The sequence below is a fragment of the Phyllobates terribilis genome, unplaced genomic scaffold, assembly GCF_046119375.1.
Source record: "Phyllobates terribilis strain yellow unplaced genomic scaffold, ASM4611937v1 Scaffold_283__1_contigs__length_2490627, whole genome shotgun sequence".
Classification (NCBI taxonomy): Eukaryota; Metazoa; Chordata; class Amphibia; order Anura; family Dendrobatidae; genus Phyllobates; species Phyllobates terribilis.
Genome location: NW_027363043.1, coordinates 1,607,590 through 1,625,464, shown reverse-complemented (window position 1 = coordinate 1,625,464; position 17,875 = coordinate 1,607,590). Strand labels below are relative to the sequence as shown.

Sequence of the window (17,875 nt, the reverse complement as noted above, 5' to 3'; positions counted from 1 at the left end):
CACAAGCTGTATACAGGATACATTCAAGCTGTATACAGGACACACACAAGCTGTATACAGGATACACACAAGCTGTATACAGGATACACACAAGCTGTATACAGAACACACACAAGCTATATACAGGATACACACAAGCTGTATACAGGATATATACAAGCTGTATAGAGGATAAACACAAGCTGTATACAGGATACACACAAGCTGTATACAGGATACACACAAGCTGTATACAGGATACACACAAGCTGCATACAGGATACATACAAGCTGTATACAGGATACACACAAGCTGTATACAGGATATACACAAGCTGTATACAGGATACACACAAGCTGTATACAGGATACACACAAGCTGTATACAGGATACATACAAGACACATACAGGATACACACAAGCTGTATACAGGATACACAGAATCTGTATACATGATACACACAAGCTGTATACAGGATACATACAAGCTGTATACAGGATATACACAAGCTGTATACAGGATACATACAAGACACATACAAGCTGTATACAGGATACATAAAAGACACATACAAGCCGTATACAGGATACATACAAGCTGTATACAGGATACATACAAGCTGTATACAGGACACACACAAGCTGTATACAGGATACATTCAAGCTGTATACAGGACACACACAAGCTGTATACAGGATACATACAAGCTGTATACAGGATACACACAAGCTGTATACAGGATACACACAAGCTGTATACAGGATATACACAAGCTGTATACAGGATACATTCAAGCTGTATACAGGACACACACAAGCTGTATACAGGATACATACAATCTGTATACAGGATACACACAAGCTGTATACAGGATACACACAAGTTGTATACAGGATACATACAAGCTGTATACAGGATATACACAAGCTGTATACAGGATACATACAAGACACATACAAGCTGTATACAGGATACATAAAAGACACATACAAGCCGTATACAGGATACATACAAGCTGTATACAGGATACATACAAGCTGTATACAGGACACACACAAGCTGTATACAGGATACATTCAAGCTGTATACAGGACACACACAAGCTGTATACAGGATACATACAAGCTGTATACAGGATACACACAAGCTGTATACAGGATACACACAAGCTGTATACAGGATATACACAAGCTGTATACAGGATACATTCAAGCTGTATACAGGACACACACAAGCTGTATACAGGATACATACAATCTGTATACAGGATACACTCAAGCTGTATACAGGATACACACAAGCTGTATACAGGATACACACAAGTTGTATACAGGATACATACATGCTTTATACAGGATATACACAAGCTGTATACAGGATACATACAAGCTGTATACAGGATATATATAAGCTGTATACAAGCAGAGCTGAAGTGCAGGTTTATGTGGATTTTGCTGCAGTGAGTTTAGCTGGAAGAGCCCTGTATAATCCTCAGTGTCTCCGGCCTCAGGTCTGTGTTCACACCACGTTCCTTAGACTCTCTGACATGTTACCTGAATCTTCTTTTGGGTGTTTTTCGGTCGTCTCCTGAGCATTTTCCCTTTAGTGTTTTTCCAGGACTTTTTTTTATAGTTTTTGGCTATGTGCCCACGATGCAGAAATGCTCCGGATTTTTTCCTGAGCGTTTCTGCATCTCCTTGGCAGAAAAACCGCATGCGGATTGTACATGCGGATTGTACATGCGGATTGTACATGCGGATTGTACATGCATTTTCCTGCCAGGGAGATGTGGATGTGAAACGTTCTTCACATGCATTTCCGCATGCGGGTTGACAAGCGCTTTCCAAGCGATTTTAGCATCACTTAGAAAGTGCTTGACAACTTGGTCACACTATATAAATCCATGCAACCGGCATGGATTTATATAGTGTGACCCTAAAGAATGGTAAAAAATAAATATTATACTTACCTTCTGATGGCCCCCGGTGTCCTTGTCCTGGCTTGCCGGCAGCTCGCGGTGGACTAAAAGGACCTGCCATGACGTCATTTACTCATGTGACGGGTCACGCGACCGCCGACGTCAGAGGTTGAGTGACCCGTCACATGACTAAATGATGTCACCGCAGGTCCTTTTAGTCCACCACAAGCTGCCGGCAAGCCAGGACAAGGACACCGGGGGGCCATCAGAAGGTAAGTATAATGTATATTTTTGATTTTATTCTTTTTTTTACAGGTACTATGGTACCCGATTCCGGAGGAGAGTCTCCTCTTCTCCAAACCCTGGTACCATCCGCGCATTGAACCGCATGATATACGCATGTGCAGATGCAGTGATGCGGATTCCATGCAAGTCAATGGCGGCGAAAACGCCTCGATTCCGCAAAATAATTGGTTGTGCTGCGGATTTTTCCGCAATGATAATCCACAGCGGAAATTTCCACAACATGTGCACAGCACATGCGGATCATCATTGGGGAACATGGCAGACCTTCTACCAAGCGTTTTTTTTAAGCGTTTCTGCAGCGGAATTGCTGCTGTGGAAATGCTTAAAAAACGCATAGTGGTCACACAGCCTTTCTCACGGTTTTTGTGGCGTTTTCTTTATTGTGGTTTTTCGGTCTCGTTCCACTAAATAATGAAGAGACACTTGTGGTTTATTAACAAATGGAAAAGCCCAGACCCCCCTGACATCTTCTGCTCCTTCTCCTGCCTTGTCCCGTATAGGCCGGAGCGGAGGACAGAGGAGACGAGGACAGAGCGGAGGACGGAGGAGCAGAGGACAGAGCGGAGGACGAGCAGAGGACGGAGCAGAGGACGGAGCGGAGGACGGAGCGGAGGACAGAGGAGCGGAGGACAGAGGAGCGGAGGACAGAGCGGAGGACGGAGGAGCGGAGGACAGAGCGGAGGACGAGCAGAGGACGGAGCAGAGGACGGAGAGGAGGACAGAGGAGCAGAGGACGGAGCGGAGGACAGAGGAGCAGAGGACGGAGCGGAGGACAGAGGAGCGGAGGACAGAGGAGCAGAGGACAGAGAGGAGGACGGAGGAGAGGAGGACAGAGAGGAGGATGGAGGAGAGGAGGACAGAGCGGAGGACGAGCAGAGGACGGAGCAGAGGACGGAGCGGAGGACAGAGGAGCGGAGGACAGAGAGGAGGACGGAGGAGAGGAGGACAGAGAGGAGGACGGAGGAGCGGAGGACAGAGAGGAGGACGGAGGAGCGGAGGACAGAGCGGAGGACGAGCAGAGGACGGAGCAGAGGACGGAGGAGTGGAGGACAGAGGAGCGGAGGACAGAGGAGCGGAGGACAGAGGAGCGGAGGACAGAGCGGAGGACGGAGCAGAGGACAGAGGAGCAGAGGACAGAGGAGCGGAGGACAGAGGAGCGGAGGACAGAGGAGCGGAGGACAGAGCGGAGGACGGAGCAGAGGACGGAGCAGAGGACAGAGGAGCAGAGGACAGAGGAGCGGAGGACAGAGGAGCGGAGGACAGAGGAGCGGAGGACAGAGGAGCGGAGGACAGAGCGGAGGAAGGAGGAGCAGAGGACGAGCAGAGGACGGAGGAGCGGAGGACAGAGCGGAGGACGGAGGAGCAGAGGACGGAGCAGAGGACGGAGCGGAGGACAGAGGAGCAGAGGACGGAGCGGAGGACAGAGGAGCGGAGGACAGAGCGGAGGACGGAGCAGAGGGGAGGACGGAGCGAAGGACAGAGGAGCGGAGGACGGAGCGGAGGACGGAGCGGAGGACAGAGCGGAGGACAGAGGAGCGGAGGACAGAGGAGCGGAGGACAGAGCGGGGGACGGAGCAGAGGACAGAGCGGAGGACGAGCAGAGGACGGAGCAGAGGACGGAGGGGAGGCTGGAGCGGAGGACAGAGGAAAGGAGAACAGAGCGGAGGGGAGGACGGAGCGGAGGATAGAGGAGCTGAGGACGGAGAGGAGGGGAGGACGAAACGGAGGACGGAGCTGAGGACGGAGCGGAGGACGGAGCGGAGGACGGAGCGGAGGACAGAGGAGCGGAGGACAGAGGAGCGGAGCACAAAGCGGAGGACGAGAGGAGGACGGAGAGGAGCTGAGGACGAGCAGAGGACTGAGCGGAGGACGGAGGGGAGGACGGAGCAGAGGACGGAGCGGAGGACGGAGCGGAGGACAGAGGAGCGGAGGACAGAGGAGCGGAGCACAGAGCGGAGGACAAGAGGAGGACGGAGAGGAGCTGAGGACGAGCAGAGGACGGAGCGGAGGACGGAGGGGAGGACGGAGCGGAGGATAGAGGAGCTGAGGACGGAGCGGAGGGGAGGACGAAACTGAGGACGGAGCGGAGGGGAGGACGGAGCGGAGGGGAGGAAGAAACTGAGGACGGAGCGGAGGACGGAGGGGACACTTCTCTGCGGTTTGATAAAAGACGTGTCTGAGCCGCCATGGGCCCCGCGAGGGAGTACAGAGACTCCGTCTATTCCTGGCAGTGGCCTCCGGCTTCCTCAGGGGCTTTCTGTGGCGGAATCCGCCTGTGAGAGGCGCAGTGTGAACACAGCCTTACTGGCAGACACTGCGAGACTCTGTGCTGGACCCCACAATGTAACACGGGTATCCCCAGCTGAGAATAACAAGAGCCCAGCAGGGACACAGGAAACCCCGTGCTTTTATGTATCTTGGAGCCTACAGATTTACGTTACATAAGATAAAACAGATGAGACCCACCAGGGATGAAATCCTATAACCCCCCGACCCCCTATAAAGCGCAGACAAGCTCCTCCCCTGTACAGTGATAACAGGACTATTATAGCGCTATTACAGGCGAGTAGGTAACGTGTCTCCAGCCAATAAGAATGGCCCGTCCATTATCCAATCAGATTACAGAGGTGCCGGGGCAGCGACCAATCAGGACGCGCTGATGACAGCCGCGTTCTGTATCGGCGGTTCCGGCTTCCCGGCCATGCTCTTTATCGGTGCCCGGTCCGCTCTCAGGAGCGGCTGTCAGGCTGTGTCTAGTAACCGTCTGTGAATACGTTCCCGGCTTCCCTGCCTGTTACGCTGCTGGTGGAGGGCGGTTTGTGGTATGGCGTCTTATTACCTCCGTTACATGACAAGCGCTGGCTTGTCGGCTCTCGTGAAACTACAACTCCCAGCATTCCCGCCTATGTCCTGATGGTGCTGGGAGCTGTAATGTCGCGATGTTGGCGCTCCTGTGGCTTACTCTAGTCTTGCGCTGCTGCTAGACACCAGTAGGGGGAGCCCTGTGCATAGGATTTCATATATGGGCTCTATAACCCAAGTCTGTTCCCTAGGCTCCCCCTGGTGGTGGATGCAGGTATAGCATGGGGCTGAATGATGAGCTGCTCTTCGCCCGGCTTCTGTAGTTAGAGAGAAACCTCCCTACTAATTCTCTGGGGTTTCCTCTTCTCCTTGTCTCTACAGTCTGTGGTAGTGCAGATGAATTATGTACTGCTAAATACATGGACCTGATGCATGAAGACTAGTGATGAGCGAGCATGCTCGGTGGTGCTCGCTGAGTATTTCCGGGGTTGCTCGGCGGGAGCTCGAGTCCCCTCCCTGCATGTTTGTTGCTCTTTACCGAGCTAATGAACATGCAGGGATTGCCTGCCACTCATTGTAATGCCGCAGCCATGTTGGTTGTGGCATTACAGTGATTGGCTGGCCGCACAGAGTCATCAGGTCTATATCAGACCTGGGGCCGCTGCGCTCGTCAGTCACTCCGGAATCAGACAGTGTAGGGAGAGGTGCTGCTGAGCTAGGGAGAGATTTGCTTGTTTATTAGGTAGTGTAGGGAGAACAGAAGTAAGTTACACATATCCATCTCAACAAACAGTCCTTCTGAGGACTAATCCATCTGCAGAGATACCAGTCAGGCAGGGTATATAGCAGACTGCAGTGCAAATAGCACAAGAGGCTCCATTCCAGTTCTGTCTGCTGCTGTTAGACAATTCTAGACATAGCCCCAGGTCTCAGGGGCCAGGAATAATTTTTTTTTGGATCTTAATCCTCATTATTTGCTTAAAAAGCAAGTCAGAGAACACCATTTATCTGCGCCATTTGCTTGTTGGCACTGCAGAATACAGCCAGGTCCTTTTCATATTACAGCGCTAAAAGTCCAGGTATTTAAAACTGTTTGTCCGTCACACGGATCACATATAATTGCTCTGAAAATATTGCCATTTCTGGCCTCCATTAAAATTTTGTTGCAATTGACACCAGTTTGCTAAAATGGGCAAGGGAAGGGGCAACTGAATGTGATGGTGATGGTGCATGCAGAGGCCAAGGCCGTGGGCAAGCTGAAATTGTGCCGCAACAAACACCCACATCTTCTCGCTCCACCTTCCTCTCCCAATTAATAGGGGACTGCAGAACACCACTATTGAACGCAGAGCAGTGTGAAAAGATCATTGGTTGGATAGCAGATAATGCTTCCAGTCACTTAGCCACCACCACCCTGTCTTCCAAACAGTCAAGTCTCAGTGGCCAGTGAGTCTGGACCGCATATTCCTCACCCTGAACCTCCTTCCTCCCACCATGCCGCGTGCCCGGAGACAACTGATCCCACACTTGGACACTCTGAAGAGTTGTTCACTTTTCAATTTATAGATTCGGGCCTCTTGCTCGGTCCACTTGAAGCGGGGCAAGAGGAGATTGCATGTAGCGATGCCCAAATATTTGAGCAGCCACGGCCACACGAAGGCGACGGTGGGAAACTGTCACAAGAGGTGGACGATGATGAGACACAATTGCCAGAAAGTCAGGAGAACCAGGGTGCAGAAGTGGAAGACGAGGTGGTGGATGATATAGTACCTGACCCAACCTGGCAGGAGGAGATGCAGAGAGAAGAGAGCAGCACACGGGGAGGGAGGCAGAACACCCCAACAGGCAAGAAAAAGCAGTGTGGTGGCCGCAGACAGAAGGCAGGCAACCGTTCCCCGTAACACCAACACAAAGGAAGTTGCCAGTGCAACTGTTAGGTCTTCCCGAGTCTGGTTGTTTTTTAAAGACTCTGCTGATAACCCCAAAAAGGCCATTTGCACCACCTGCCAGGCCAGCATCAGCAGTGGTGACAAAACTAGCAGCCTGACCACCACCAGCATGATCAGGCACTTGGCAGCAAAGCACCCGACTTTGTGGGCCAAACCCCAGGGTCCAGGAACAGTGTCTGCAGGTGGCACCACTGCTTCTTCCGCTGTTGTGCATGCAAGCCAATCCCCTGTCCATAATGCATGCGAAGATGCCTCCTTCCCTGCACCAGTCGTTGCACACTCTATCAAGTAGCAGCATCAGGAAGCACGTCCTTGTCCCAGCGCAGCGTCCAGTTGTCCATACCCCAGACCTTGGAACGCAAGCGCAAATACGCAGCCAACGCCCCACAGGCCACACTACTAAATTCCCACATTTCACGACTGCTTACACTTGAAATGTTGCCTTTTAGGCTCATGGAGGTGGAAGCATTCCGCAACCTGATGGCGGCGGCCACCGTCCCTCGGTACTCGGTCCCCTGCACCCACTATTTCTCCCCGTGTGCCGCATTACACAAGCACGTGTCCCAAAACATTAGCCGTGCCTTGAACAACACAGTTACTGGGAAAGTCCACCTAACCACGGACACGTGGACAAGTGCTTGTGGGCAGGGACAGTACATCTCAATCACGGCACACTGGGTTAAGGATTGCGGACCCTAGGTCAATCGGGGTTGCCCCCACAGTCTACAGCTCCTGCACCTCAGCCTCCTCCATCTCCGAAATGACCACATCAGTCACAAGCTGAAAGCACTGCCTCGGCCAAGCGGCAACAGGCTGTGCTGAAGCTAATATGCTTATGTGACAAAGCGCACAATGCTGAAGAGTTGTGAACAGCTCTGAAAGAGCAGGCAGATCTGTGGCTCACACCGCCGAACCTAAAGCCAGGCATGGTCGTGTGTGACAATGGCCGGAACATGGTGGTGGCTCTGAGGCGAGGCGAGCTCACATATGTACCATTCCTGGCCCCTGTGCTTAACCTCGTGGTTCAGCGGTTTCTCAATTCCTACCCGGAGCTGCCGGATCTGCTTGTTAAAGTACGCCGCCTGTGTGCCCATTTTAGAAAATCGCCTACAGCTTCCGCCACCCTTGTGTTTCAGCAGCATTTGCAGCTTCCGGCTCAGACTGGTATGTGATGTCCCCATGTGTTGGAACTCTACACTGCAGATGTTGGGAAGGATTTGTGAGCAGAAGAGAGCAGTTGTTGACTACCAGCATCAACAAAGCCGTCGGTATTCAGTTCAGACTCCACACATAAGACCTCAGGAGTGGACATGGATGTCAGACATATCCTCCAAAACTTTGAGGACTCAACCAAGATGGTGAGTGGCGATGATGCCATAATTAGCGTCACCATCCCGCTTCTCTGTCTTCTGAAACGCTCTCTGCTCACAATAAAAGAGGGTGCATTGCAGGCGGAGCACGATGAGATGGAGCAAGGAACCATACAGGGTGATTACACACAGCCCAGCCTCATCTCATCCCAACTTGGATTGGGTGACAATGAGGAGGAGGAATGACAGGAGCTAGGTTCATGCGCTATAGATGGTACTACCTGCACTACTGTCATACCGTCTGTTCAGCGTGGATGACCTGAGGACAGAGAGGAGAAGGAGGAGAGCATGGTCAGTCCTCTTGGTGAGGACACGGAAGTCTTGCCTGTTAGCAGTCTGGCACGCATGGCTAAGTTTGTTACGCTGCCTTTCCCATGACCCTCGCGTTCTCAAAATTTCTGGTTCTGGGAGAATTTTCTCAGCCCCTCCCATCGCACAGGTCCTGAGGCTCGGGGTAATCTCAAAAGGACTGCAAAGTTTGGGAAGATGCTGAGGGAGTACCTTGCCGACCGTACCAACATCCTCTGTAATTCCTGTGTGCCTTATAATTATTGGGTATCCAAGCTGGATACGTGGAGTGAACTGGCTCTCTACGCCTCGGAGGTCCTGACCTGCCCTGCCGCTAGCATTTTGTCAGAGCGGGTTTTTAGTGTCGCTGGTGGAATTATAACTGATAAGCGCATCCGCCTGTCAACTGAAAATGCTGACAGGCTGACTCTTATAAAAATGAACAAGGACTGGATTGGGCCAGACTTCTCAACACCACCGAATGATAGCAGTGTAACATAAACTCAAAGCCAGTGTCTTTTCTTGGAAGGTGTATTCCCATGCACCTTTTCACACCCACACATGGGTATATGCTTCCTGATTTTGGCTATTTGCTCTTGTCCTCCTCCTTCTCCTCATCCTCCACCACCATATCACCAGCGTGACCGTGCTCCGTGATGCAACACCCACATAATTTTTTTAAAGGGTGTTTATGATGCCCTTAAAAAATTTTTTTTTTATGCCGTATGTTCATGTATACCCCCCAGGGGTAAATGTTTGTCAGCCTATACACTTAGTGCATGGGCATTACAAGTATAGGAGACCCGCTCCTTTCTAATGGGAACCTTTTTTTTTTTATGAGGCCCTCCTCCACGTCTCTTCCAAGGGGCATTGGAGTGCCTCCCAATTTTTGGCAGCCCAGCCACTCACTGCATACGCAATAACAGTATAGGAGACCCACTCTTTAGTAATGGGAACAGCAAAGCCTAGCCAGCTGATGGCTCTCTAAGAATAGTAAAGGCCGCATGATGGCCCTAAAAATAGGTTTGCGGCTTTCAGAGTCCCTCCATCATAAATAAAACAGGATGTGTCTGATGTGTCCTACACCACATGGCCAGATAAGGTTGTAAAATGTTAAAATGACATTTCCCGGTGAATGCATTTGTCACAGGTGAAAGCAATGCAAAAACGCTAAGTTTGAACATAGCCCAAGGTGTGGAGGAGTATTTTTGTTTTTGGTTATTTATTTTGCCTTATATACAAGTCATTACCCTGGAATGTTCCTTAACATATTTCCCAGGAAAATCCATTATGGTTTCGTTTTTGTATGTTTTATTGTGAGTCCGTAAAAGTGGCGTAATACCTCTGACAACATTGTTGACAGCAGTGACCTGGGAGTCAGAGATGCTTCCAGGGGTCTTCCCCATGTTGTTCCCATGTCATTTGAGCACATTTCCCATTGATTTGGGCAATTTTTAGGCCCTCTGCAGACCGCCAAGGGGAGCCGCCTGAAAAATCCTCAAGTTTCCCATAGACTTACTTTGGGCTTGTTGCTCGGGTCAAGCACCCGAGTATTCCAATGTGCTCGACCCGAGCATTTTAGTGCTCGCCCATCACTAATGAAGACCAGTGTTGTTGGTGCTGGTCTTGATGAGCGGCTGTCCTGGAGTCCTAGCTCGTCAGGCAAACCTCTTCATGAGTCAGGAGTGTCAGATTATGTTGTACACCTGTGCCCATAATCCTAATCCACCCCATGTTGGCCTAATACTTGTAGTGAACGTCTCTACTTGTCTGTACGATGAGCAGCGGCCACCATGCCCCTGCGCCACCTCTGCCCATTTTGTTGACCCTGGGAGAAACTGACATGATGGCTCAACTGAGTTGGGCTTAAACTTTGCAGCTTTTGTCAGATTTCTGGTGAAAGCTTTGCTGCATCAGCCCATACCATTTACATCTGTGGGATTCCAGCTGTTAAAGGGAACCTGTCACCAGTGTGAGTCTATGAACAAATGCCACCACCTTTACTGCTCCTGTGCTGCATCTCACAAACATGTCAGCTCCTGACTCCCCCTATATACCCCAAATAATACCACTTGATCTGCTCTGTATGTAAATGAGGGTGGTCCGGTCTGATGGGTTTCCTCGCTGCGGTGTCTGTCCCTCTCTCCGCTCCTAAACGCATCCTCCTATGATAGATGTGACGTGTCATCCACATAGTGAACAGAGAGTTCGCGCCTGCGCAGTAGCTTCATGGCACCGCACTGGCGCACTCTGCTCTGCCCTACTGTGAGCAGCGCATACAACAGCACCGCGCATAGCTTTGTTTCATGTGAGCAGCGAGCTGATATCGCTGGCCTGTGCAGTAGCTTATTCCGATGCTGCTAGGCGCACTGCTGATTAGGAGCAGAGAGGGACAGAGGCCGCAGCGAGGACGATCATAAGACTGGACCACCCTCATTTACATAGTGGGAGCAGATCAAATGGTATTATTTGGGGTACACAGGGGGAGTCAGGAGCTGATGGACACGTTTGTGGGATGCAGTAAAAGTGGTGGCATTTGTTCATGGGCTCAATCTGGTGACAGGTTCTCTTTAAAGCCCTCCTTGATAACTGCACCCTTAAAGGGAATCTCAGCAGGTTTTTGCTACCTCATCGGAGAGTGACATAATGTAGGTGCAGAGACCCTGATTCCAGTGATGTCACTTGCTGCGATTTTGATTAAAAAATTCTACCTGCGGCATTTCTCTGACTGCTGAGCTCTGTATAACACCGCTGGTTGGCAGATTTCAGAGTATGCAGTGTACACAGAAATCTTATAATCGGTGGTGGGGTTGGACTACCTGGTGCAGATTTATATATCTAGATAATCTCCTGCTGATAAAACTGACTTTATAACTACAGCAAGCAGCCCAGTAAGTGACACATTGCTGGAATCCTGGTCTGTTTGTACATTATGCTGCTCTTAGATTAGGTGTTAAAAGCCTGGTGACAGATTCCTTTACTTCATTGCAGTAATGAATGTGGGGCCATTGAGGAGTCTGGTGACTGAAGACTCTTGTATCCGGTACAGTGGTCTGGTGATGTGTTTGGCAGGACGTCCCCTAGACAGTGACTTGGATTGGGAGTATCCACACAGCAATCATTTGGGCTGATAAGACTGGAGTTGTGCATGAGCCGATCTTACTGGAGGATGATCATTAAGAGGCGCACGTCGCTGAATGAAGCTTCTTCTGTGTCTTGCTGCCGTCACACTGTGCAAATTTGCATTATGTAAAAAAGACTTCTTGTCTTATTCCTGTCTTATGCCTCTTCTGGAGTAAAAGCTCTGATTTGTCGCTCTTGTGCTGTGATGGTGTTTGCTGCTGTATCCTAAACCCATTCCATGCGCTGCGCAGACACCAGGACTCTGCAGTCTCTGTGCTCCTCACCTGTGCTGGTTGTTGCCTTCCTAGGGCAATAACTTCTTACACTGCTGCGGCGCCTCCTATCCTGAGCTGTGCTGCAGCCCTGTGCTGCCTGGCGGAGGAGCTGAGGCCACGCACTGCTCCTGGTCTATGGGCCGCTGATCCGGGGATCACTTATTGTGGCATTTCTGGCCGCACCGTGTTCATGAACTGTTCCACTTTGTGCTTTAGTTTTCTGTGCACACAGCCATGTAAGGGCTTGTTCTCATAAGTTGGGTAGTAATTTTGAATGACACCATTCATTTTACCCCATAAATCGGGAATCTCCAGGTGCAGTGAAAAGGCAAGAAACACCCTCCCCCATGCACACAATTTAATCCAGGTTTGTGGGTTTTTTTTTGTTGTTTTCTTTCTATTTTTGGCACTGATTGGCATCACTAAAGCTGACCTGAACAATCAGAGCTGGTTTCTACTTTCTACCCAGAAGGGTCACATTTTAATTGGTCTTTTATGGCTGTGCCAGAGCCTGTGATGGTTCCCCCATGCCTACCCGTTAGTACCCTACATTGCATTTCAGGGGGAACCGATGGGTGCTCTAAACTGTTGCCATCCGGATCATGATAAAGCTGCTGTCAAACAATGTCTACGGCATTTAGAGGGAACCTGTCACTAGGTTCATGTTGCCCAAACCACAGACAGCATGAAATGGAGCCAGATGTGTTTTATCCTGACACTTCAGAGAAAATGTAGTTTATGGACTATAGAAAGAGACCTGACTGGTCCCATGGCAGATGTGGCAGGTCTCTCCTGATGTAAAGACCAATCACATCGTGACTAGAAGTAGGCCCCGGTGTCAGACCAGTCACATCCACCACCTTGCTCCTTGTCAAATGGTTTTGAGCTGCTGCAGTGTAGACATGGCTGCTGATCAGTGCTGCTCATAGCACTATGGATCTGTCAGGACCCTGTAATGGGTAAATGCTGCAGTGTAGACATGGCTGCTGATCAGTGCTGCTCATAGCACTATGGATCTGTCAGGACCCTGTAATGGGCAATTGCTGCAGTGTAGACATGGCTGCTGATCAGTGCTGCTCATAGCACTATGGATCTTTCAGGTCCCTGTAATGGGTAATTGCTGCAGTGTAGATATGGCTGCTGATCAGTGCTGCTCATAGCACTATGGATCTGTCAGGATCCTGTAATGGGTAATTGCTGCAGTGTAGACATGGCGGCAGATCAGTGCTGCTCATAGCTCTATGGATGTCAAGACCCTGTAATGGGTAATTGCTGCAGTGTAGACATGGCTGCTGATCAGTGCTGCTCATAGCACTATGGATCTGTCAGGTTCCATGTAATGGGTAATTGCTGCAGTGTAGACATGGCTGCTGATCAGTGCTGCTCATAGAACTATGGATCTGTCAGGTCCCTCTAATGGGTAATTGCTGCAGTGTAGACATGGCTGCTGATCAGTGCTGCTCATAGCACTATGGATGTCAGGACCCTGTAATGGGTAATTGCTGCAGTGTAGACATGGCGGCTGATCAGTGCTGCTCATAGCACTATGGATGTCAGGACTCTGTAATGGGTAATTGCTGCAGTGTAGACATGGCTGCTGCTCATAGCACTATGGATCTGTCAGGTTCCTGTAATGAGCAATTGCTACAGTGTAGACATGGCTGCTGATCAATGCTGCTCATAGCACTATGGATCTGTCAGGACCCTGTAATGGGTAATTGCTGCAGTGTAGACCTGTCTGCTGATCAGTGCTGCTCATAGCAGTATGGATCTGTCAGGTCCCTGTAATGGGTAATTGCTGCAGTGTTGACATGGCTGCTGAGCAGTGCTGCTCATAGCACTATGGATCTGTCAGGTCCCTGTAATGGGTAATTGCTGCAGTGTAGACATGGCTGCTGATCAGTGCTGCTCATAGCACTATGGATGTCAGGGCTCTGTAATGGGTAATTGCTGCAGTGTAGACATGGCAGCTGATCAGTGCTGCTCATAGCACTATGGATGTCAGGACTCTGTAATGGGTAATTGCTGCAGTGTAGACATGGCTGCTGCTCATAGCACTATGGATCTGTCAGGTTCCTGTAATGAGTAATTGCTACAGTGTAGACATGGCTGCTGATCAATGCTGCTCATAGCACTATGGATCTGTCAGGACCCTGAAATGGGTAATTGCTGCAGTGTAGACCTGTCTGCTGATCAGTGCTGCTCATAGCAGTATGGATCTGTCAGGTCCCTGTACTGGGTAATTGCTGCAGTGTAGACATGGCTGCTGATCAGTGCTGCTCATAGCACTATGGATATGTCAGGTCCCTGTAATGGGTAATTGCTGCAGTGTAGACATGGCTGCTGATCAGTGCTGCTCATAGCACTGTGGATGTCAGGACCCTGTAATGGTTAATTGCTGCAGTGTAGACATGGCGGCTGATCAGTGCTGCTCATAGCACTATGGATGTCAGGACTCTGTAATGGGTAATTGCTGCAGTGTAGACATGGCAGCTGATCAGTGCTGCTCATAGCACTATGGATGTCAGGACCCTGTAATGGGTAATTGCTGCAGTGTAGACATGGCTGCTGATTAGTGCTGCTCATAACACTATGGATCAGTCAGGACCCTGTAATGGGTAATTGCTGCAGTGTAGACATGGCGGCTGATCAGTGCTGCTCATAGCACTATGGATCTGTCAGGTCCCTGTAATGGGTAATTGCTGCAGTGTAGACATGGCGGCTGATCAGTGCTGCTCATAGCACTATGGATCTGTCAGGACCCTGTAATGGGTAATTGCTGCAGTGTAGACATGGCGGCTGATCAGTGCTGCTCATAGCACTATGGATCTGTTAGGTCCCTGTAATGGGTAATTGCTGCAGTGTAGACATGGCTGCTGATCAGTGCTGCTCATAGCACTATGGATCTGTCAGGACCCTGTAATGGGTAATTGCTGCAGTGTAGACATGGCTGCTGATCATTGTTGCTCATAGCACTATGGATCTGTCAGGACCCTGTAATGGCTAATTGCTGCAGTGTAGACATGGCTGCTGATCAGTGCTGCTCATAGCACTATGGATCTGTCAGGGCCCTGTAATGGGTAATTGCTGCAGTGTAGACATGGCGGCTGATCAGTGCTGCTCATAGCACTATGGATCTGTCAGGTTCCTGTAATGGGTAATTGCTGCAATGTAGACATGGCTGCTGATCAGTGCTGCTCATAGCTCTATGGATCTGTCAGGTCACTGTAATGGGTAATTGCTGCAGTGTAGACATGGCTGCTGATCAGTGCTGCTCATAGCACTATGGATCTGTCAGGACCTTGTAATGGGTAATTGCTGCAGTGTAGACATGGCGGCTGATCAGTGCTGCTCATAGCACTATGGATCTGTCAGGACCCTGTAATGGGTAATTGCTGCAGTGTAAACATGGCGGCTGATCACTGCTGCTCATAGCACTATGGATCTGTCAGGTCCCTGTAATGGGTAATTGCTGCAGTGTAGACATGGCTGCTGATCAGTGCTGCTCATAGCACTATGGATCTGTCAGGACTCTGTAATGCGTAATTGCTGCAGTGTAGACATGGCGGCTGATCAGTGCTGCTCATAGCACTATGGATTTGTTAGGTCCCTGTAATGGGTAATTGCTGCAGTGCAGACATGGCTGCTGATCAGTGCTGCTCATAGCACTATGGATCTCTCAGGACCCTGTAATGGGTGATTGCTGCAGTGTAGACATGGCTACTGATCAGTGCTGCTCTTAACACTATGGATCTGTCAGGACCCTGTAATGGGTAATTGCTGCAGTGTAGACATGGCTGCTGATCAGTGCTGCTCATAGGGATCTGTCAGGTCCCTGTAATGGGTAATTGCTGCAGTGTAGACATGGCTGCTGATCAGTGCTGCTCATAGCACTATGGATCTGTCAGGACCCTGTAATGGGTAATTCCTGCAGTGTAGACATGGCTACTGATCAGTGCTGCTCGTAACACTATGGATCTGTCAGGACCCTGTAATGGGTAATTGCTGCAGTGTAGACATGGCTGCTGATCAGTGCTGCTCATAGGGATCTGTCAGGTCCCTGTAATGGGTAATTGCTGCAGTGTAGACATGGCTGCTGATCAGTGCTGCTCATAGCACTATGGATCTGTCAGGTCCCTGTAATGGGTAATTGCTGCAGTGTAGACATGGCTGCTGATCAGTGCTGCTCATAGCACTATGGATCTGTCAGGACCCTGTAATGGGTAATTGCTGCAGTGTAGACATGGCTGCTGATCAGTGCTGCTCCTAGCACTATGGATCTGTCAGGACCCTGTAATGGGTAATTGCTGCAGTGTAGACATGGCTGCTGATCAGTGCTGCTCATAGCATTATGGATCTGTCAGGTCCCTGTAATGGGTAATTGCTGCAGTGTAGACATGGCTGCTGATCAGTGCTGCTCATAGCACTATGGATCTGTCAGGACCCTGTAATGGGTAATTGCTGCAGTGTAGACATGGCTGCTGATCATTGTTGCTCATAGCACTATGGATCTGTCCGGTCCCTGTAATGGGTAATTGCTGCATTGTGGACATGGCTGCTCATCAGTGCTGCTCATAGCACTATGGATCTGTCAGGACCCTGTAATGGGTAATTGCTGCAGTGTGGACATGGCGGCTGATCAGTGCTGCTCATAGCTCTATGGATCTATCCGGTCCCTGTAATGGGTAATTGCTGCAGTGTAGACATGGCTGCTGATCAGTGCTGCTCATAGCTCTATGGATCTGTCAGGACCCTGTAATGGGTAATTGCTGCATTGTGGACATGGCGGCTGATCAGTGCTGCTCATAGCTCTATGGATCTGTCAGGACCCTGTAATGGGTAATTGCTGCAGTGTAGACATGGCGGCTGATCAGTGCTGCTCATAGCTCTATGGATCTGTCCGGTCCCTGTAATGGGTAATTGCTGCAGTGTAGACATGGCGGCTGATCAGTGCTGCTCATAGCACTATGGATCTGTCAGGACCCTGTAATGGGTAATTGCTGCAGTGTAGACATGGCTGCTGATCATTGCTGCTCATAGCACTATGGATCTGTGAGGTCCCTGTAATGGGTATTTGCTGCAGTGTAGACATGGCTGCTCATCAGTGCTGCTCATAGCACTATGAATCTGTCAGGACCCTGTAATGGGTAATTGCTGCAGTGTAGACATGGCGGCTGATCAGTGCTGCTCATAGCACTATGCATCTGTCAGGACCCTGTAATGGGTAATTGCTGCAGTGTAGACATGGCTGCTGATCAGTGCTGCTCATAGCAGAGTGGATCTGTCAGGACCCTGTAATGGGTAATTGCTACAGTGTAGACATGGCTGCTGATCAGTGCAGCTCATAGCACTACGGATCTGTCAGGACCCTGTAATGGGTAATTGCTGTAGTGTAGACATGGCTGCTCATAGCACTATGGATCTGTCAGGTCCCTGTAATGGGTAATTGCTGCATTGTGGACATGACTGCTGATCAGTGCTGCTCATAGCACTATGGATCTGTCAGGACCCTGTAATGGGTAATTGCTGCAGTGTAGACATGGCTGCTGATCAGTGCTGCTCATAGCACTATGGATCTGTCAGGACCCTTTAATGCGTAATTGCTGCATTGTGGACATGGCGGCTGATCAGTGCTGCTCATAGCACTATGGATCTGTCCGGTCCCTGTAATGGGTTGTTGCTGTGGTTGGAGGCACAGGCCTCTATTCTCTGGTCCTGGCATCTGTAGGAGGATCATCGCTATAACACTGGGCACCTGCTTACCAGGAATGGCTTCCTCTTCTGAGCTTACGCTATACTCCTCCTGACAAGGACCAGCATAATGAAGGGCTCCTCTAATATTCCTGAGTTGTGGTGTGAGGAG

General features: G+C 50.1%; 1 protein-coding gene across 1 annotated transcript in view; it reads left to right on the top strand.

The window, feature by feature from the left end:
* LOC141220355 (securin-like) overlaps positions 1-17,875 on the top strand; it is a 42,875-nt gene that overhangs the window by 12,213 nt on the left and 12,787 nt on the right. The window lies entirely within an intron of this gene.